This window comes from Tyto alba, unplaced genomic scaffold, assembly GCF_018691265.1.
Source record: "Tyto alba isolate M040663 unplaced genomic scaffold, T.alba_DEE_v4.0 Super-Scaffold_2, whole genome shotgun sequence".
Classification (NCBI taxonomy): Eukaryota; Metazoa; Chordata; class Aves; order Strigiformes; family Tytonidae; genus Tyto; species Tyto alba.
The window spans coordinates 10,923,546-10,945,865 of NW_024881282.1; the positions used below are offsets into that span (position 1 = coordinate 10,923,546).

A 22,320-nucleotide genomic window follows, 5' to 3' on the forward strand; every position below is an offset into this window, starting at 1 on the left:
TTACTATAGTTTTCCTTCTATGTGGAAAGTAGGAACAAAAGTTAGATGTGCTGTCTGGGGCCCTGGTGTGTGGCACCGGTCAGCGGTGCGATGGTGACTGGTGTGCCAGATCCTGCCAATAACCTGGCGGGGATCATACAGTCAGGGAGGGTGGAAGCGCTTGCACGCCTGGAGCTTTGCCAGGAGCTGCTTGTGTGAATATGCAGCTCATTGCTTGGTGCTTTTTGGATCATTTTGCTGGGTTAGAGGATAACTCAAAGATCAGTTGTAACACCTTTAGAATAGGAATATATTGTTCTGGACTGAGGTTTGCCTAGTAAAGTTGTTCATGCTGAGAAATTTGAGGACAGTGCCCTTCATTATAAACATGAAGATGGAGAAGTGTTGGAAAATGTCACCTTGCTTCCCACAGTGACAGAATTTTCCCAGTTTGTTTTTCTATAAAAAGTTGCCATTTAAGTGTTTGTAATCATAAAACTAATCCAATTACATGTCAGTGCGTGGAATTTGAAGCAGAGGAAAGTTTCCATAGCCAAATTTTTGCATCCTTTTTCTGCTGTGAAATTTTCGCAATGGATTGGGATAATGTCTTTAATATTTACCCTTTTCTGCTGTTTTGTATTTGGGGCTTGTTTGTTTATTTTTTTTTTTTTTGTTTTTGCTTTTTTGGTTTTTTGTTTGTTTGATTTTTTTATGGTAGCAGAGCACAAGTGTGTTTGGCTTACATTTGAGGGGTGCAAAGAAGGCAGAAGTACTCAATACTTACCACTGAGTGTAAAGACATTAATGTACATAGTAATATTCAGTGAGCCCCAGATTTTTGCTTTGAAAGGGGAAAAAGGTGTTGTATTACTCCCAGCCTGGCTTTGTATTTATTACTTGGTCTGAGCGGACAGTCTGTAACTGCTAATGCTTCCCTGCATGCCTCTGATATTACAGCTGTTGATATCTATAGAAGCTGGAAGTTCACTTCTTGGGTTTGAGTCTCACCTCGGACAACTGTGGCAACACGTGAGCTGTTGCATGGGGCTCGGGAGAGTTGCTGGCTCTACTTTTGTGCTCAGAGTAAACACATGGGGGGAAAAAACAAATGTCTAATAGCCTTCCTTTTACATAGTCTAAGATATCACTGGTAACAGTAACAGGTCAGAATTTGCCAGTCAGAAAATGTGGCACTAGCTGGCAGCACACCTTTAAACTTTAATTTGCATTTATGAGTTTGGTTGTGTTTTTTTGTTTGTTTGTTTTGTTTTGTTTTTTCACCTGTTCATTAGTTGACATATGCAGCAGTAGATTTAGATTTTCCTGATTAATGGTTTACCTGTGCCTCCAGGTGCCAACAAAAATCTACATTGCAGAAGCTTCCTAAGCACTTGAGTGCCACTGGGGGAATCTAGGTAAAATTCAGCTTCTTGTATAGCGCATGTTGCTGACCTGTGACTTCTTTCTGGTTTTGGAGAGAGGCAGTGGGGGTGTTTTCAAGAACAGACTTCAGTACAGTAAACAGAAAAGGCAGAGTTTGAAGCAGTTGTCTTTTTTTTATTTTCCATCTCTATTAATCCTGCTTGGTGGGAGAAATGGAAAATGAAGAGCTTTGATTACGGAGTGGGTTAGGTGAGTGACTGGAGTGCATTGTAAGGTTGCACTCCTTCCCCTTTCCCTGCAGCAGGGATCACCATACCTGCAGCAGCCCTAGGTCAGTGAGTATTAGCTGAATAATTCAGCATTTTGAACTGGGTGAATTAGAAGGTTACTGTTAGGCTGGGGGGAATTGGGGGTTGAGATTTCTTGCAGCTGTGATATCATCCAGTATATTGAGAGAGACAGAGGAAGGAAACAAGAGCAAGAGAAAGTGTGTTTTTAAATGGGCTGGAAAGGAGATTAAGTCCTCCCTCTCCAGCCTCCACTGGGCACTGCCCTGAAGTCAAACCGCCTTCACGCGACTCCACGCAGACAAGCAGTTAACCTGTGCACGCAGGCATCTGTGGGGAAGAATTCCTGCTCTGCTCCCTCCCTCCCCACCTCCTTGGAGAAATTTCATTCATAGCTAGGGTGTCCAATCAGTTGATTTATAGCATGTGGGGTATTTTTTTAATTTTTTTTTCTCCTCTCAGCTTCTCCTATTAAAAAGCCAGCTGAGTTCAGTTCTCCCAAAGCAGGAGGAATGTTTTCTGTCAGTTTGATTGATCTGTGAATAACCTTGATGTTCCAAGACATGATGTGAATAGGGTTTATGGTGTGAAGTCGTATGAAGAAAATCTAAAAATAAAGGCCAGCTTAATTAACGTCCACAACCTAAAAAGAGCACTGCTTGTGCAGCGGCCAGAGACCGGCAGTATTTGGAGAGGAGTTTTCTAAAACGGGGAGCTGGAAGTTGCTGTGAATGGAACTGGGATTGAATTATCTTCAAAATAGTTTTTTTAATTGAAACCAGTTGGAGGTTTTCTGTAGGGGATGGTGCCTGGTCGGGCGCGGAGCTCGCGCTGCCTCACTGGCAGTGCCTGGGCTCGGTGAGGGACAGCTGGGACGAGAGGGCAGGAGGGCTCCAGACCTGCTCGCAGCCCCTTGATGCCACATGGACACTCCCAGGCAAGGTAACCTGAATATTTGCATGCTATAATACTCTCTATTGATACCACAGGATTTTTCTTGTGGTGTTTTCTGTTGTGATTAGGCATCGGCACAGTACATTAGTAATGGTGACTCCAGGTCAGAGAGAAACCCCACCGTGTTGGGGAGCAGAATCAGGAGCTGATTCCTGGAGTTGTGTGAGAACGCCCTCTTTCCCACTCCCCTATCCCTGAAATCCACAGGAGAGCGTGAGGCTGCGGCCAGGGCAGGCGGCAGCCATGGCTGGTTGTGCACACCCAGCCTGGCCTTCACCCTGAGGAGACTTGTCACCTGCTGTACTCTTCTGAGCGACAAGGGATGCATACTGCATTGAATTAATGCAGGATATTTTTCTGAGCAAGAAGCCCAGGTTTTGCTCTTTTGCGTGGAGCTGGGAAGCTGGGGAGAGGTCCCTGCTGGCTGGGAAGCCCTGCCCCTGTGAGGAGGGGCAGCCATGGCGGGGGTGCTGGGTCTTCTCTGACACCCACCCACCAGAGACCAGAAACCTCCTCTTCTCCTTCCCTTCTCCCTCCACACCTACTGCCCTTGGTGGCAGGATCCCACACAGTCTCCTGCATGCCAAGGGAGCCATCTGAGCCGTTCCTGTCGATTAACAGTATTCCTGACTTGGCCAGAGTTCTTCCTCTTGACGTGCTTGGAAGCACTGCAGAAATGTGGGTGCTGGTTTGGAAATTTTGGGTGGAGGACCCTCCTCATCCCACTTGTGGGTGCCCCCCAGCAGCCCTTCATGAGAGGCAGAGGGGTTCTGTAGGTCATGGTGGTGCCGGCTGCAGAGGGGGCTCGGCATTGCCAACTGGCAGCTTCGGTCTGTGAGCCCGGGTTGAAGGCTGTCAGGAAGAGGAAGGCATTTTCTTGACATTTTTTTTTTTTTTTCTGTTTGTGTTGGTGTTTTTTTTTTTTTGTTGTGTTTTTTTTTTTTGGGGGGGGGGGGGGTGTATATTTTTTCTTTTCTTAAATCTCCTTTAAGTCCATAGTCCCATTCTCTTAAAAATTGTTTAATAATTTTATCCAAATCAAGTGGTGGTGGTTTTTTGTTTTTTTTTTTTTTTTTTATATATTTATTTTAAGGTTTTTGGATATAAACTCTCCAGAAGTAGTTATTCTGTGTTGGCAATAGGGAAACTATGAAGGTTTTCTAAAGACATGTTAAGGCTAGGCTTTGCTGGGACCATGTGGTGGAAAGGTTTGTGACCTGATGACTTGAGCTATCATTTTCTGTCATTCCTTGCTGACCTTCCTCTGTGTTTATCTGGTTTTGTGAACAGCTGGACAAAAAGTAAGGAAATAAAAAAAAAAAAAAAAAAAAAAAAAAAAAAGAAAGACCAGGACTGGAAGAACTCTTCAGATCAGGAAGAAATGCATGTGCTTGGAAACCAGATGTGGTTTTATTTAAAACAACCACAGTTTATCTAGGGGATTTTTTTTAACAAGTGAAACAGATTAGGTATTGTAAGACTGGTAAGGAATCATACCTTGTGACCACTGTTTTAAATTTTTCTGATACTGTTGTAATAGTATTATGATAAGAAATGTCCTCCATACCTTTCTTCTCCAAAGGAGCCCCATTCTCCAAGTAAGCTGTATATAAAACGAGATCTGTGACTTGTGTGCATCCCCAACCAGTTTGTGATTTCATGTTTAATGATACCATCTGGGTAGCACAGCTCAGTCCTTGGTGACCACTTCAAACCTGACTTGGGAGAGCACTGGATCAAGGTTGCTACGATGGGATGGCAATTCTGACCCACACGAGATGGGTAGAGTAGAAAAAAAGTTTGAGACCCTTTTTATAAAAGAAAGATGACAATTTTATTCTTGTTGGCCTTATCATCAGAGACTGTGGCACAGAGGATGGTTCCCCACTAAGTGCTGGATGTTTGATTGCTCTTGTACCAAAACTAAGGCAGATGAGTTTGAAGAAGTTCGTACAATGACTGCTCGCTGTTTCTTCTGTCTCTGAATTTATTGTTCAGCAGTATTAAATTCATGTGAATGCATAAATTGCAGATGGAGAAGTAATAGAGGAAATGCATTATTAGAATATGTGCAACTGACTTCAAGAAGGAATAAAGCCATTAAGTGGAAAAGGTACTAAATGCTCAAGAGCTTTTTGTGGAAAAGAACCACCTTAGGTTTTTCACTATTTGAGTGATAAGGACAGGAAGATTTGTGGCTGGCTGTGCAACCATTTAATAGTAGGCTGGGATATCGATCTAGTATTGTATCGTGTTTTCTTAAGATATAGGATAATAATGATACATTATCTTTCACTTCAGGAAATAATGACTTAAAAGGTATGTGAGCAAAGACTCTGTAGACTGTAGAAATAAAATGAAATGGAAGTTAGATGAAACTGGCTGGAAGAGATCCTGGAATTTAAAAGAGCTATTGTAAAGCAGGCGTTGGCACTTTTTCAGTCAGGGTGTGCCACCCTGTAGCCTTTTTCTCCTAAATTAAAGGTTGTATGTGCCAGTAGAAATTGAGTGGAAGCTGAGAGCTGCTGCCTTTTGCAGAGTCCTTAGGATGCTACAAGGTCCAGCTTTGGGCATATGCTGGGCTGTTTGTGATCAGTCCTGGGGGGTTTGAGCTGCACAGTGCCAGCTTTGGTTGTGCAAAGCTCCGTGATGCACAAAACAGATTGAATAGGGAATAATTTACTGTCTTTCCATGGATTAGTTGTCATGAAGTGGATGTGCCATGTCATGGGCTGTTACTAACATGATATAAATTTTATGCCTGTCCTATTTCACATAAGACATTACCAAGGAAGACTGTGGAAAAGGTGGTGCATTGACTCCAGGGTACTTTGAGCCCTCTCAGAGTAACATCACTCATCTACCATGATGGCATTTATCTGAATGTATTTCTGGTGTGGTAAACAAGTTATGAGAGATCTGTTATTAGCACCTTGTAAATCCCAAGGACAGCTGAACATAGCCTTTTATAGACTATCATAAAATAGTCTTCTGTTTGCAAAAATTATTGTTTTGCATGTAGACTCCCTTATTAAAAAACAAGTTTCTGGTTCAGTAAATGTCATTATTACTATTTTAATCAGATTAAGCTTCCCTTACAGTTTTTGCAATCTGCTCTTAAGAAAAAGCCACCTTTATTAAGCATTCTTTCTTAATACTTTCTTAATCTTCATGGCCCAGAGCACAGTTGGGGAGCAACATGAGAAAAGAGTTAAAAGTAGACACTTTCTCCTGACTATTAGACTTTTATTTTTAAAAACTTTTAATGAGACGCCTTCAGTTTTCAATAGCAAACCTGGTCTTTCATTTTCCTGCATTCGGTTCTCCTGGCCAAAGAGTGCCATTAAAGAATAATGAATGTTCGTAGCATTCTGTGTATTTTTAAATGCAAAGAAATGGCTGGAGTCAGGAATAGTATGATTGTAATGCTTTGTCTCTCTTTGTAGGTGCACATGCGTTCGAGAGTACAAAGTCTAAACTATACATACAGCTTTCTTGTTTCAGCTGGCAGTCCCTTTGAAGGGGCACTTGTCGTTTCTCTTTTACTTTGTTTGCCTCTGCCTGCAGGCAGCATGTATTAAAAATAATAAATACTTCCACTGATGCCTGATGGGACAGCTTAGTAGTTTAGGCATCAGATATAGAAATATCTGGCATTTTCGAAACTTAGAGCTCCAACACCTCTCAGGGTCTGGCTCCTTCTCAATACTGGCGTTACTGTTTTGTTAGGTTGGAATTTCTCTTGCAGGATATGAGTCCCAGTCAGTCCAGGAGCTTTCAACGCCATGTTTCAAAGCATTTCTAAGTCTTGTGGAAATGTTGGCAAGTCTTTCTTCACTGGAACAAACACACCATTTCTGCGTTTCACGGCTTAGGAGATGGTAAGGAAGATGCCTACGCAGGAACTCTAGGCTTCCTGCCATCTAATTTTACAGCAGCTCAAAAAGCAAACATTCAGTAGAAACAAATGAATTGAACTCAGTCAGCCAAGGAATTGGCTACCAAAAAAAGAAAAAAAAATAAAAAAAAATGGAAGGGAGAAAAAAAAGGGGAAAAAGCTAGCTCCTCCCTTACACTCTTATGCTCTTGCCTTTTGAGAGGGTTGCCAAGGGAAAAGCTGGAACTTACAGACATTTTTGGCAGGAGGACAGAAGGAAGAAAAAGGAGTCTCAGGAGAGCTTGATCCCCTGTAAAGCAAGACCTGGAGAGGTGAAAGGCTCTTCCTGCCTGTGGGTCAGACCCTGAAGGCTCTAGGAAGCGAGAACAAGAGGTGGTGCCAGGGCACAGGCATTCTGCAGCCCAGTGCTTTTCCAGCCCTGTGTCTGGTCTGGTGGTGACAAGTGCATAATGTCATTTGCAGGTAACTGGCTGTTCTCCCACTATATTTTTAATTATGTGCATCACAGCTGTTCTGGATCACTTCCTCTCTTTACCTGGTGCTGGTCTTCACTGCAGGAGGCATAGGGGGGAGGCAAGGGAGGTGCTGCATATGGGTAAAGGTTATGTCCATGGAGGGTTTAGGGATGAGAAGATGTGTTAATGGTCAACTGCTGTAGATCAACTGCTGTAGCTGGTGCTGGGATAGTCAGTGGGAGGTTTGAAATTGGCATTTTCCATCTTATGTGATAACCTGCAAGAAGAAGAATTAAAAACAAGAAAAAGAAGAAAAAGAAAGGACAGATTTGATATTAGTCCTGTGTCAATAAATCACACGTCATATTAAGTTACAAATACTGATAATTACTTTCTTTGACTGTGTCTTGATGTCCGTTTGTTGAAGTTGAGACAGAGACAGGAGAATGGAACTGCCAAGCATTTCTTTCTTTTTTTATCTTCTTTTTCCTCCACTGAGAAAGCTAATTGAATCTCTTTCTGAACCACTTAATTCACTGCCTCTCATGCTCTTCTGTTTCAGTGTAAACTTCCTTGGGGCTATCGCCATAGTCCCAGCAGAGGAGGAAATTAGGGCCTCTAACAGAAATAACCTACAGCTTACATAACATAAACAAATCTTGGAAAGCAAACACTGACAGGTTGGGGAAAAATGTTGTTATGTGTGTTTTTTTTTTTTTTTTTTTTTTTTTGAAAAAGAAAGTAATAATAAAAAAAAAAGATTAAATGCAAACATAGTGCCCTGCAGTGTTTAAAACACTTCCTTATAGTCTGTCAAGCTACATGTTCAGGACCTTTGATCAGGATCGAGGTTGTTTATTTCCTGTACAAACCAGCTTGTACATTGATCAATGTATTGTTGATATAGTGAAGGTATTCCCTTTACTGGTCTCTTTGAGAGGCCTCAGACTTGACAACAATATTGTGAGTACTAACATGGGTTTCTGAGTTGTGGAGAAAATGCAAAGAAACAAGAGAACAGAGTTCATAATAACTTGATCCCCTATTTAAGGGAAGAATGCTTGGAGGGATTTCTGTGGAAGGAAGCACAATGGGGTGAAGGTTGTTCACACTTTTGAAGAGACCATTTGGGAGCCATTGGCCTAAATAATCAAGCACTTTCCTTATAGTTACTGTACTAGGACCTGCTACAGGACTCTTGATGTGATGGGAGTCATTCCTGACCAGTCATGCCTTGTGGAAGAGGGAAGACATTAATAATTTCATGTGTTAAAAAACAAACAAACAAACCAAAACACAAAAACCAACCAAACAAAAAAAAACACCACAAAAACCAGCATAAAAATGTACCATTTGCCTTAAAACTTTGCTGCATTTTTTACCAGAATTTAGTGTTTTCCACAGGGTGGACCTGAATAAGAAGTTGTGCAAAGAATAACTTTAACCTTGTATGCACAGCAATGGGATCTAAAATAACTATTATCAGAAAGGAAAACTTCCTTAGCTGGAAAGCGAAGAATTACTTGCTTTTGTCCCAGCTGCTTTAAGTCTGAGGCATCAGGCTTAAAATGACCTGATGGAGAGCTTTAATGAGGCTGTGCAGTTCACTACCACTGGACCTTGTGGATGCCAGAAGTTTTTGTGCCAACAGACAGCATCTGTAAAAATTTGTGGAAGAGAAATCCATCAAATGCTCTTAAAAAGAGAGAAATCCCTTCCTGTTCCCGAAGTGTGGGATCTGCAAATTGCTAGGTTGCTGTGTGGAGTTATTCCAATGTATTTTGCCTGTTTTTACTCATCCATAGGCATTTGTTTCAGGCCACTATCAAGCAGGATACTGGGCTAGGGAAACCTTTGGCCTGACCTCTGTCAGTCGTTCCTGTGACTCATGGAGCAAAGGTTAACTGCAAACCACACTTCGGGAGCCTCTGATCTCCACTAACTTTAAGCAGAGTGCTAATTCAATAATATTGTGGTTATTTGGGCTATGACTGGGTGGGATGAATTCAGTTTTCCTTCTCAGCCCACACATTTCCTTTGTCACATAAAGTTCTTTTCTGTCTCTGTGAAGCACTCTGTAAAATGGGAATAATGCCTCTTTTCGGCATGTGTGTGTTGTTTCACCTAAGTAAAACAGCCCCTCATTATGTGTTTGAGCACTGCTTTAGGGGTAGTGGGTGTTAAGAATCATTAATACTATCCTGCCTACAGGAATAGGAGGTGAAAACCCTTCGTCCATCCTCTTCCCCGAAAAGAGTGATGCAGAGTAGGAGCCTCCTGTTTGCAGAGAGGGCAAGCTGTTATCTGTTAATATGGCAGCATTTTGCCAAATGATTAGGCTGTCAGAATTATAGCAATTTGAACACGCTGAGCAAGCTTTTATGTACACAGGAACAAGATGCCGGCGTTAGATTACTGAAGAGGAATAACACGCACTGGAGATTGACAAGTGCTTGGCAAGCCTGCATTCCTGGGGCTCATCAGACATTCACGGCTCCTATGCGATGCTGGTGAAGAGCATACTCAAGTGGCTGTATCATAGCCTGGGTGACATCTGGTGACATGCAGTTAGGCCTGTTGTGTTTTTCTGGGATGAATTCATTTTCACAATATTTGAATGGAATCCATTTATGCAGAGTGGAAATATTCTGGCATATGCAAGTGACTTACAAGACAGTAATATTTTTGGTCCATCTTGTATTTGGTGACAAAAACGTAATTAGCTGCATGTAGCCACGTGCAATTTTATGGTGCGGTATTCTGGATTTCTGTGCTTCCTGTTGTCTCTGTGCATCCTCTGCGCCCTCCTGATGCAGGTAGCTACAACTGTTGGGTTGAAGAGGAGGGAGAACAGGTACACTTGGCAGCTCCCTGGGGTTGTAGCTGGGGCTCCTACACAAATGTATCTGCTGGCAAAAGCTGCCTTTTCTCTCCCTGTAGCAGCTGGAGGGTTTATGTTGCACTAAACAGAGGCTTGGACACTAAGTGGTTTTTGATCCTCTGATATGCACTGCTTTCGTAGTGCAGTATATTATTGTTTCTCTACCAGGGTAGTTGGTTGGTCTGCTTTGGTGTTGCTGAATGTAAGTGATGAGAATTGGGTGGTTTAGGTTTCTTTTTTCCTTGACCTCTCAGAAGATGACTGTGGGCTTGACTCAGCATTGCATCTGAGCTGAATTCAGATTTGGAATGGCGTCTGGTGTGTGTTGGGAGTTCAGCTTTAGCTTGTTGTTCAGCTCTCTGTGACAGAGGTGCACAAAAAAACAGGATTTCAGTATAGAAAATGTTTTTATGTTAAAAATCAAGCCACAAATATCACATTTTGCTTTTTAAGCACTGCTCTGCTTGACAGATGTAGAGTTTCTCTGGAGAGTGAATGGAGAAAAATGTATATTTGGGATAAAAATCCAGTTTTTCATGCAAAGATGCTTTTGAAGGAAAATTCTTGACTATGCCTATTGAAAAGTCCCCTTTCAGAAACTTCCATGCAGTGGAAGCCCTGCAAGCCCTCTGTAGTGCACTGAGGCGCAATGCAGAACTGCGTGTGCTAGACTAGCATGAGTCCATGAGGTGCTCGTGTGCAAGGGAATAGCTTGGTGCCAGGCACGCCAGCTTTAGGCTGGAGCAGCAGCAAAGTGTGACCCTTATTGTGACATTTCTGCTCGTAAATACAAAGAACAAGCTTGAAGATGTGTTAGCCTGCTGCCTGGCCCACAGCAGCTAGTGCTCTCCTGCATCTCATGGGCCATTCCCCATAGGCGATGAGGAGACAGCATCGAAGCCAAATCCCTGCAGATGACTTTGCACCCTGGGGGTCTCCTGCAGCCTCCTCCAGGATGTAAAGGTGCCTCTGCTGAGCGACGGTGATAAAACTGTCAGCTCATTTCAGACTTTTGATCTGAAACCCAAGAGTCAGGTAGTAGTTATGTCCTAGTGCTTCATATGGGGGGCCAAAATATTATGTAGCTGGACACAACCAGGCTGTACCATGCAACCCAAGGCTGAGTAAATGGCCCTTTGCCCTGTTTTATTGATTGGTGGTGTATAACCTGTGTGCCTCTGATAACTTAAATGGAGAAAACCTTATGGATTAAACTAATGCAAAAGTGTGTGGTCCTTAAAGTGAGATGTGAGTTGTACCAGGAGTACAGTAAGGCAAATCCACTTCAACATTTTGTGCTGCTCTTGGTAGGAGCAGCCTGAGGCCCCTGATGTGAAACACACATTTAGCAGCTTGGATAGGGGTAAATCTGCTTTCTGTAGTCATAGTCACACTCAAGTGCTAACGATTGTTTAGCTGAGAGGGGTCTTCATGTGTCCAGCTGTGGAGAACAGGATGAACAAGGGGAAAAAATGCTAAAAAACACGGTTTCCAAATGTTTTGCAGGTTGTACCTCTGAGTCTTAATGCATGCTCTGACTTGGGCTCTGTTTAGTAGTTGCCCCTTGGATGCAGGCTGTCAGGGCTGGGGTGTAGCTTAGATGTCCCAGGGCAAACTCATTTCAGGTTAGTCCAATTCAGCATGCCAAGTGAAGACATTTGGTGAAAATTTTATTTTTGCTATTTGCTTCTGTGTCTTTGGGAGAAAGGCATTCTTCTGGCTCATTTTGTAAATACTGCCTGCTTGCAATCTTCAAGCCTGGTGATTCTTGGATGTAAAACCTCTTTTTCTTTTTTTCCAGTACAGTACTGTTGTGATTGAAAAAAAAGCCTTTCAAACTTCCGAAGTGCCTATCACAAGGTAAAGATAAAAAAAGTTTCTCGTTGTTAAAATGGGTATTTTGAGAATGCTATCAAGGCATTTTGGAGAATAGAGGTACTTTATTTTTAATGAGAAGAACTAACGAATAAAAAATGGTAGCCTTGGAGAATTGCAGATCAAAGGTTTCTTCATTGTAAAACAAATGAAAGGTCTCAGTCCTAGAAGTGATGAATAAATTGATACATTTTTAATAGGAAGAATAGGCTATAAATGGTAATTTAATTCTTTGGGGGGGAGACTCATTTAAGCACTGTTTAAAAAGCCCAGATTTTTTTTTGTGTGTGTGAAGATTATAATGATAACTAAGGGGGTGACTGGGAAAGCACAGGGTTTGGCCAAGGGTACTGTGCACAGCACTGCTTGTGCTCACACTGTGCTCATGTCCTTCCTGGCATGGAGGCGGGCATCCACCTGCTTCTTGCTGGAGACTGGTTGTGCCCTTTCCCTGGAAACCAGATGCATCTGGGAACTTCAACTTTTTGGGGAGAAACTGAATGCTTAAAAAAGAGTGCAGACTTATCAACGTGCCCGTGCTTGCGGCCTGCCCGTCCCTTGGCTTTGCAAGAGTCATAGCACAGGGTAAGGGTGGTGGGGACCAAATCAGCCCCTCCCTGTGTCCCCTGTCACAAACCACCCCTTTGCTCAGTGCTGGGGATGTGGGATTGAAAATGGACCCTGATGGAAGGAGAAGATTGACCACAGATGCTGGGGTGAGGTTCAGACAGGGGCTGGGGCGGGAAGACTGGAGCTGGGAGAGGAGGAACATGGCCTTTGCAGGGAGCATTAAGAAGTGTAGGCTGGAGAAGGGGCATTTAATGGCATTCACCTAGGGCAGCTCACTGCTGACAGGCTGATGGGTGCTGCCAAATTTGCATAACAACACCACTAATAAAGGCCTCGGGGGTCCCTGCTGATTGCTCCTTCATCGCTGTGCACCGGGTTCATCCTCTGCTATGTAGCTGTGACCCACTTTTCACACTCAAATCCCGATTTTATTTGTCAGTTGTGGGGCAGCCTGGCCCAGCTCTGTGAAGAAACCTTGTCAGTTCCTGTAACGTGTCCCTGCGTGCTGCAGCGTGGCCAGTGGCTGGGACCCATGACCCACTGCCTTGTCCCTGCCTGGGCTGTGCCAGGCCTGATTCATCATCTGGGCTGCCAGTTTCTCAGTTTGTGTCTTCCAGTGATGCTGTCATGCTCACGAACTCATCCCACTTCTTCCCCTTCCTTCCCTTGGCAGTGTTTTTAAAGTTAAAATAAAGAAAAACAGAGGAAAAAAATAAAATATTTGCCTTTTGCTTGATATTAATTCTCTGACACTAATTTTTATTAATTTTTCCATGCGCCATCAATTTTCTCCCCTTACTTTCACATCACACCTCTCACGATCCCCATGGATGGAGAAGCTCCACCACAGCCCCAGTGCATGGAGGTGGACTGACTTCGCAGATCCAGGTGGCTGAGCTGTGCCTCGTGCCCCTGGGTGGCAGCTATTTTGGAGAGAAATATCTGCTGCTGCTTGCACTAGTGATTGAAATCTGACTTCTCGCTGACCTTACAGCAATGCAGGAAGCAAAAGTAGTCTATTTGAAAGGTTCAGAACAGGATCGAGCTGTTTTGCAAGTACCTGTGTCTCTATCACAGATCAGTGTCTTCAATCTTTTTAAAGAAAAAATAGCCCACCTAGAGAACTATTTTTTTTAAAGTCAAAGCAATGATAATGTATTTGACCACTGTTACTTTCTCAAATCAGTTTATACTTAAGAGGCTTAGAAAGCATGATGGGACTTGTTAGTCATGGGCATAATTTTTTTGGCTGCTTTCCGCTTACTGGGAGTCAGAAATGTATGTCTGCATTCAGACCTTTTCTGTGTCACTGGATTCCTGATGATAGGCCTAAGCTCTAACAGCTTGTCACGGTGGCAAAAAGCTCCAAACTGAGAAGCAGAGTTGGGCTTTTTAACTTTAACCCTGTGGGAACTGCTGATGGGCAGTGATAATACTTCGAGGAATTTTAAGAGTTTTGTTTGTAGTTTAAATAGTGGTGCTGTCACCCCAGATAAGGAAAGGTGTGCGTGTAAATTTTCATCATTTAATTTCTTAGTCTGTATCAACTTCAGGTGGCAAGTGGATCATTTGATGTTATTGTTAAGAGTGTAACTAATGTTGATCCCACTCTGCTGACAGGAATTTTACTTTTCAGCTCTCTGGAGGCTGGGCAAAATGTTTATTTCAGGTGGATTCTCTCATCCCTCTTCAGTACTTGGGTGCTCTGCAGATTTACTTGTATGGTTCATCTGAATGGCTGTCGTTAGCCTGAAATCAAACCTAAATGCTGAAGAAGGTTAAACGATGGTATTTAGAGGTTGCATGGGTACAAAAGGGGTTCACCTTGGGAAATCCACATCTCTATCAAGCTCGCTGTTCTCTAAGCTTATGGGTCTGATTCAGTTTTGTGTTTATTTTGCAGCTTTGCTTTGGGTAGAGAGGCTGCTGGTTTTTCACTGATGTGTGAGATCAGAGCAGTGCCTTGCGGTGTTTAACTCTTTGCACTCACAGCAATGAGCTTCTGAAAGCTCTGTGAGCCCATTTTCAGCAAAGCGATATTTGCTGCACCCATTTTGCTCCTGCCTCTTTGGCAGGACAGCAATGGGGACTTGAACCTCTGGGAAGATGGCAGTGAATGCTCAAGAGGAGCCCAGGCTTCTCTGTGTAGATTTTTTATCAAATATGCTTGTATGAATCCACACATTTATGGAAATTTTATTCAGTTTTAATCCAGTGAAAGGTTTTGCTTCAGCAGAGAAATAAACCTTTTACATCTTGTCAGCTTGGATGTTACAACAACGCTAATGCACGCAAAGCTGAAAGTTGCACTGAGTTTGGCCATGTTTTCCCCCCTCTCCCAGTAGCCTGTCTGAGAGAAATGTATGGAGTAAACTGGCACGGTGAGTGTTGAAAGAGTTTGTACAATGTATGTGAGGATGTAATTATCCTGAATGTATATTAACTTGACTCTTCCCCACCCCCCTCAACATTTTTAATTATTTTTAACATCTGTGTATTAAAGGAAAACTGTGTGTTGCCTGAAAGGTTTCTTTGTCTGGCATTGTAGAAATACCTGAATTCAGATTATTATGAATTTAATTTCCAGGCCCTGAAATACTTGCCTGCTCGAACACTGCGCTCTAGTGACTTGCACCATTGTGTTTTCTGTGCTCACTCTTATCTTCCAGATTTGTGTGTGTCTAGTTATTGCTTGTTCAGCTGTTGCTGTTCAGCTGAGCTCAGAGCTTTTCAAATTCTGGTTGCCTGTCTGTGCTCCAGCCCAGTGCACCATAGCAGAGGCTGAGCTCCTGCTTTTTTTCCTGTACCTCATAGACCTGTCCAAGAGAGTTCTGAATCTACCTGTGCTGAATAGGTGGCATGATGACAAAACTGCTAATGTCACTTAATTCCAACTCCCTTCTTCATTAGCAGTGATAGCTAAGTAATAACTGGAGAATTGCACAGTCAATGCTGGACTGAGCATCATTTAGTGATGTGAAAGGCGTTTTCAGACTTGTCTGGAACTTGAAGAGGCTTCCATAGCTAGCTCTCCCGTGCTTGCAAAGGACTGTGTGGTTTATTTGCTTTAATGTGGTAAAGTTTGTTAATGATTTTAAAATGTGTTTAAATCTTGGCAAATGGAAGAAATATAGAGACTAATATAGGAAGTGTGACAGTCAATCAGATAGCATATGGAAATAAAGATTGACAGGAAAAGGGGTCATAGCCATCAACACTATTATAGCAATGTGCAGAGAGAAATCCAGAATCCATGTTGCAAACCTGTTCCTTTGATTGGAAAATGGAGAATTTCTTGGCACAGTACTTCATGTGCTGGAAATACAAGGTATGTAAAAAGAAATGGTGATTTTCCTTTAGTTGTACTCTTCTATTGGCTAGCAAATATGCAGTATGATTGCTTAAGACTTCTGTTCATTTAAAATTACACTTTATTATCAATTTTATGACCTAAGTTTCCAAAACCAAATTTGTTATTTGTATAGCTGAAATAAGGCTGAATATCAAATTTAAGCTAAACATGATTAGTAACTCGTAAATGTTCAGAGAGTCATGGGCTGGCAGAGGTGGGAAGGTACCTCTGGAGGTTGTCTGGTCAAGCCCCTGTTCAGAGCAGGGTTAGCGACAGCAGGTTGCTCAGGGCTGTGTCCAGTTGGGCTTTGAGTATCTGCAAGGATGGAGACTCCATAACCTCTCTGGGCGACCTGTGCCAGTGCGTGGCGACCCTCACAGTGGAAAAGTGCATGAGGGAGGCTTTCTATGTTTAAAAAGAATTTCCTGTATTTCTTTTCGTGCCCATTGACTCTTGGTCATAATAATATTCCTTATAAGAATAATTTATATTCAACCTTTTGTCAAATTATATTGGTTCAGTTGTGCTTGTAATTTCCTGAAAAATTGAGGGTTTTTTGTAGGGAATGTGGCTGAATTAGGATAGAAATAATTTTGTTTGCAGAAACCACAATGTGAAGTTAGTTAAAAGCTAATGTATATCATTGAATAAGATCTCTTACCACTTTTTTCTTTTTTTTTTTTTCCCCATGTTTTTATATGTGAGGGAGTTGTTGATTTTTTTGTTTGCTTCTTCCCCCCTCTCCCCAGTTAAGGGTTATATTTACAACCAAAGAATATTCTATCAGATCTTTGTTGTAAGTTGTCTCTTTGGTGAATGTATTATGTCATAAAATTGAGTAGATATAGGATCAGATTTCTGATTTTTTTTAAGACTGTCATAAAAAACTTCTGTGGGGAAAAACGAAATGCAGTAACACCTAAAGTCTCTTTCCCCACTTCCATCATCCTTAATTAACTTAAAATCGCACTGGACAATCTTCAAGTACTGTGCAAAAGTGGCATCTAATAGATGGAAATGATTAAGAAACTTTCAGCTGTCCTGTGGGAATATGCCTCAGTGCTTCTGTGTGCTTAAGACTGCCAAAAATATCCCCAGTAATGCTCAAACTCTTTTGGCAGATGAAGGCAGAATGACTGGTTTTACAACAATCAAGATCAGATGGTGGCAGATCTATCATACACTCTTCTATATTAAGAAATACGTACACTGGGAAATAAGCCGTGATCATATGTTCCTTCTCTTTCCATAGATTTGTTGCTAGTGAGTTAGTATTAGCATTAGTGTCTGTAAAAGGTGGAAGACAGTAAAAGTTCAAATGGTTCAGTTGCTCAACGTGCTTTTATTTCACATATTTTTAATGCGGTTTCATTGCTGTCTTGGGGAAAAGAAAAAAGTTCAGTTTTCTCTTTCACCTGCCCAATAATGAGCAACTGTCAGATACACTTGGATACTTCCGTGGCTTGGAACAGCAGCGGCCACAGAGAAAAATACACCTTTTTTCTGCTAAGTCTTTGTTTTTTGAGTGAGAGATGAGCTTATACACTGTTGGCAAGAGATACTGCCTTTATTCTGCTAAGATGTATCATTTTAGCTGTGGATGAGTCTTGGAAAACAAAAGCATTTAATTTTCTATCACAATCAAGCTGTCTGTGTGAGAAACCATGTCTAACATCACAGAGCATTTCTGCTTCATTTGAAGGAATGACCTTGGCTCTTTTTGCATTTTTCTGTTTCTTTTGAGGAATTCCTACATCTTTTTTTGTTGTTTTCCTGAAGGTTTTGTTCTTAAAAACTACTCTAGAATTTTTCTTATAGTTAGCTTTATCTTCAGATGGTTTCCCAGTCCACCAGGAACAATTGCAAAATTCCTCTGCATGAACTTTGAGCCTTATTTATACTGGTAAAATTGTATCTTCATTCATGCTGGAAACGCAAAACCTTTTCATGGTGTGCACTCAGTCTTGCTGATGTTTGTTACCATCACAGTGACAAGAGTCATCTCCTATTTAGAGATGTAATTTGACCAGCTGAAATGGGCAGTAGTATCTATATAGAACCTTAATTCAGGATGACCCTTATTTTCCTCTGTGTCTTGAGCCAGGCTCCATCTCCAGTCAGACATCCTCTAGCACAAGATAAATGAATTGGTTCAGATCTGAGGAAGATTGTGTACAAGGGGTCATCCTACTCTCAGTTCCTTTAGGTAGTTTTTTACAGTGCTGCAGTTCAAAGCTTGACTTTTTGCCTATCAGTATTTTTTACAAATCTACATACAAGTGTATAAAAGGATTCAAAAATTCCTTTTCCTTTTGGATGGTGCTGTGTCATATAAGCTATAATTACTGTCACTGGAGATAAATAACCCAGGTCTGGATTCAGGAAACATGGATGCTGTGAGTATCCAGACGGTTGATGGTTTATAATAATTATCAGGAGTCTGTCGATGGGAATGCCTGCCCTGACATTCCCAGCATCTGGCCTCTGTCAGGCTGAGAGGGAATCTCCATCCTTTATTTTATTCTTCTTTTTTGTCTTCTGATCCAGAGGATACCTGCAGGAGGGCACCTCGCTGGCTCTCGGCTGAACCCCAGAGCAGTGCTGCTTTCCTCTCTGTTCCCCCCCACGGTTTGCAAGCCTTTGCTCTGCCATCTCCTTAGCAACTCAGAGCATACCAGCAGCACAGAGCCACACAGCCCCCGGGGGCTGCAGCTCTCTATTTATAGGCAGTTGAGCTTGGATGAAAATTTCCAGAGAGCTCTAGTAAGGCCTCTACAGGAGCAAAAAACTTAAGGGTCCTGCTAGAGGATCTGGCTTGGTGCTGTATCTCAAAGCCCTGCCCTTCGCAGGTTGCTCAACCTTTGCAGTAAAACACATTCACTCTGATACGTAGCAAGGATTTGCTGTTTACATAGCTACTTGTTAACCTTTAAAAATCATCTTCTCTGTAACCCAGGTTAGGAAGTGAAATGCAGGTGCAAAAACAACAGCCTGGGGTAATATCATGTTGTAACAAGCAAAGTCTCAAGGATGATGCCATGTCTGTGTTTTGTTTTTTTTTTTTTTATTTCAGGGATATGGCTTAGTGAAATCTTAGAAAACAGGAGAGGAAAATATTTTTTCTGAGCTTTGTGGTTATTTTTTTTTTTTAATTATGTTTCTCCAGGCTGAATTCTACATTGAAAACAAGATTTAATTACTGGTTATATTGCTTAGTGTTGCTCTGCAAAGGTTTATTGATTCAGCATTTCCGTTAGTCATGTGGCTGAGAAATGAAGCAAAGAATGTATGGTGATGCTAAGAGCGACTCAGAGTATTAAAGAAATAAATGATAATCTATTAAAATGGATGATGACCCTAAGAAGGACATGTGTTTTCATGGACTCTTTATGTATACTGAGCTAAAACTATGAGATGCCCATGAAGTAATTTAGTATTTATTGGGAGATAACACATTTTAGGTGAATCTGAGGAGCTTTTTGGAGTTCCTAAAGTAACCATATCTAGCTGTTTGACAACTTTGTTCTTTTTAACCTGGATAAGATCACAGCTAAAGGCATCCACAGGGTGGTGAGTTTTTTATTCTCTTTAATGTTTGTATCTGGAGCTTGTGCCCTGATCCTAAGGCCTCCCTGCCAGATTTCCCTCATACCCTGTGTTCCCTGCCATTGACTGCTAATGGGAAAAGCCTTGGAGGAAATGTCACTTTGCTTTTAAAATACTCTTTGGTGTCTTGGAGTCATCACTGGAATAGTTATCCTGGATGCCATGGTGAGAAAATAATGTCTGTCTTAGACTGGAGGAGCAAGGGAAGTCCAAAGCAACATTTAACCTACTCCAGTTGATAGGAATGTGGGAATTACATGCTTTTGTGTGTGCTTGTGGGGGAGAAGGAGCCTCTACGTGCAAGGAGAACATGGGGAGGTGAAGACATGCACTGTATAGGCAGGCTGATTGACAGCCCAGCTGGTGCAGATCAGTAATTGGAAATTCATTGCACATAAATCTTCTAGTACTTATCGTGAGACATGGGAAGGAGAATATCTGAGCTCTGAAGCAGTTAACTCTTTCAGGGCAATCTGGGAAGATGTTCAGCTTTCAAAGTAGCAAGACTGTTCAAGTATTTCTCTTTAAAGCCTTCATTTTTTTTTGTTGTAGCAAGAAGAATGTTGGTAGAGGAAAAAGCCACCATGTGCTCCAAGTAATAGCATTTAGGTGAACAGCACTAAATATTTAATGTTTATTTCTTTCACAGTGCAGCTTCAGATTGTCTTGGAAAATTCATCTTCGTATTTGGTGGTGAACACATTTTTGCCTTTACGAAGTGCATCTTGCACATGTTGCCTGCCAATTTCATGTCTGATTTACCTGATTTGTGTCTCCACATTGGTGGGCTTATTGTATGTTTGTCCATGTGCCAGCAGACTCTGCAACTGTATTTTAAGAGGTCTGTTCATGTCTAAATATTTATATTCTTTTCCATGAGGCTGAGACTGATTGTATGTGCTAGCAACTTCGTCCCTGCACCCTCCTTCTTCCCCCAGTCCAAGTGTGTTTTTGGTACATTTTCCTCCTCACTTGATTTCAACACTCTGGTGGTTTCCCCTGTGCAGTTTTGAATGTATAATTGGTTTCTGGTGACCACATTTTTTCTCATTTATTTTGGTCTGCCTCTGTTCTGTTACACACATATTTGTCTCTCCATTAATGTCGATGTGAATTACACATGAAAAGCTAAGTGTAGATAAATTAGTGACTACGCAAAACGGAAGGCGGCATTTAACTTTCTGAAGTATTTGTGTGGGCACAGGACACCTAATGAATACCTGAGGATCTGAACAAACAAGCAGCGCCAGGATGCAGGGCTCTGCCGTTGATGCAGTGTGGTGGCTGGGGAGGGTGGGGGACTGTATGTGGGATAATGCAACTGTACTGGGTTTTAACGCCCACTCTTCTGGCAAGTGCTCTGAGTAGATGGAAGTGCTGGTTGTGGTTTTGGAGCCAAAAATCATGCTTGCCTCTAAGGGAGCAGCTGACTACGTACGATAAATAGAAGACGGAATAGTCTGCACCTCAGTCCATAATGTACTGAGACTTCTCTCGACCCTTAAAATGGTGTAAAACAGTCCAGAATGGTGTTTCTTGCTGTAAAATTACAGAGCTTGGATGAAAGCCTTCCTTCAAGATGGGCCATGTTCTCTGCTTCACTGCCTGTGGTAACACTTTATTCATTTATGTCAGGAGAAAACCTTTTGTCTTCAGCTGAACAACTTCTGCTTTGCTTGCGGTGCCCTGCAGAAGCATTATAAGAGGTTTCCTTAAAGGGAAGCACTTGGCTATTTTCTAAGCTCACTTTCAAAGTACTCTGAATTAATTATAAATGAGTAAAGCCGTCTGGCTCTTGATTACACAATTGCCTATCCTGGATTCCCTGTAATGAAATGTAAGCTGGCCCAATCATAGTAAAACGGGAGTTGCTTTTTCTCCCTCTCTAACTTACGATCTGAGCTATTCTCAGATCTACTGTTCTGATTACTTTCAGGCTGCAATTCTGTCAGCCTTACATTTCCTTCCCTCTCTCTCTGGTACCCTATTCTTATTAGTCTTTTCTTTTGGCTGCACTTATGTCCATATCCTGTTATAATTTCCATTGAATGTAGTTAACATGCATTGATACAGTGCCTTTTGCGCTGAACTAATGCAAAGCATTTTATTTACTTAAAGGATTCTAAGTGCCTACAGTGTCTTAAGTGTTTGACAAACACATAAAAATACACAGAAGTCAAGCACTTAGCTGCCCTGAGAGGATGGGTTCCCCTCTGTCTCTGCCAGGAACATCCATAAACCCAATTACTCATGTAGCACGTATTTTAATAACAATTAAACTGAAGTCTGTGCTTTCTATATGGTGAACCCTGATCTCTTGTCTCCATCATTTGCCACAACACGAACCTCACAGGATATGCTACATGCTATCCCATTGCCCTGTCTTTTTCTGCCCTCATTTTTGTGTAGTGCTGGATATTATGGGCAGCAGTTCTTCTCACTTTTGTCACATTTTCACTGGGTTTTCCTGTCTTCAGATGGGATGGGAGGTGGCTCAGTGCAAGTGACGTGGATGTCCTTTGCTCTGACATTCTTTGTAAAAGAGCAGGAGTAGTGTTAAAGAGCCATAAAGTCTTGGTTTGGACTGTAATAGCAGTGTATAAGCTAAAGTTTTGGAGCAGAGGCCATTAAGGCCTAGCAGTCTTGAGCCGTGGCACACACGGTGGAGATGGTGCCACTCCTTGCTCTGTCCACTGGGACTGTCCTGTAGTAAATGACCCAGCCCTGCTCTTGGCTTTTCCACTTGCTGAGGAAGGATGGGTTCAGAATGGCTTAGGACGATGGTAACCGCCTTTCCCAAGATGTAACAAGGGCAGCATAAATTTATCTACTCTTGCTCTTCTCCCCTCTTCCTTCTATTGGTTTAGAGAGTTGAAGATGTGCTAGGGAAATTGATGAAACTATAAATTTTCATCGCTTCTTAAACAACCCCATGTTACTGTTATAAGGCTAATGGATTCTCCTGGGCTTTGGTTTTACACCTTTGCTGGAGACAGTAAACCAACAGTATGGAGGTCCTCCAGGTTGTAGACTGAAGGTCAATTTGAGAAGTAGACTGTACCTGCTGAGTGACCATC

General features: G+C 42.1%; 1 protein-coding gene across 10 annotated transcripts in view; it reads left to right on the plus strand.

Annotated features, from left to right (window-relative positions):
• FAT3 (FAT atypical cadherin 3) overlaps nt 1-22,320 on the plus strand; it is a 418,659-nt gene that overhangs the window by 36,415 nt on the left and 359,924 nt on the right. For 9 of the 10 annotated variants that reach the window (XM_042792182.1, XM_042792186.1, XM_042792188.1 and 6 more), the window contains exon 3: nt 11,642-11,700. The exons of the other annotated variant lie outside the window; for it this stretch is intronic. The gene's annotated coding sequence lies outside the window, so the exon portion shown is untranslated. The remainder of the gene's footprint in view (nt 1-11,641; nt 11,701-22,320) is intronic. 10 annotated transcript variants of the gene reach the window in all.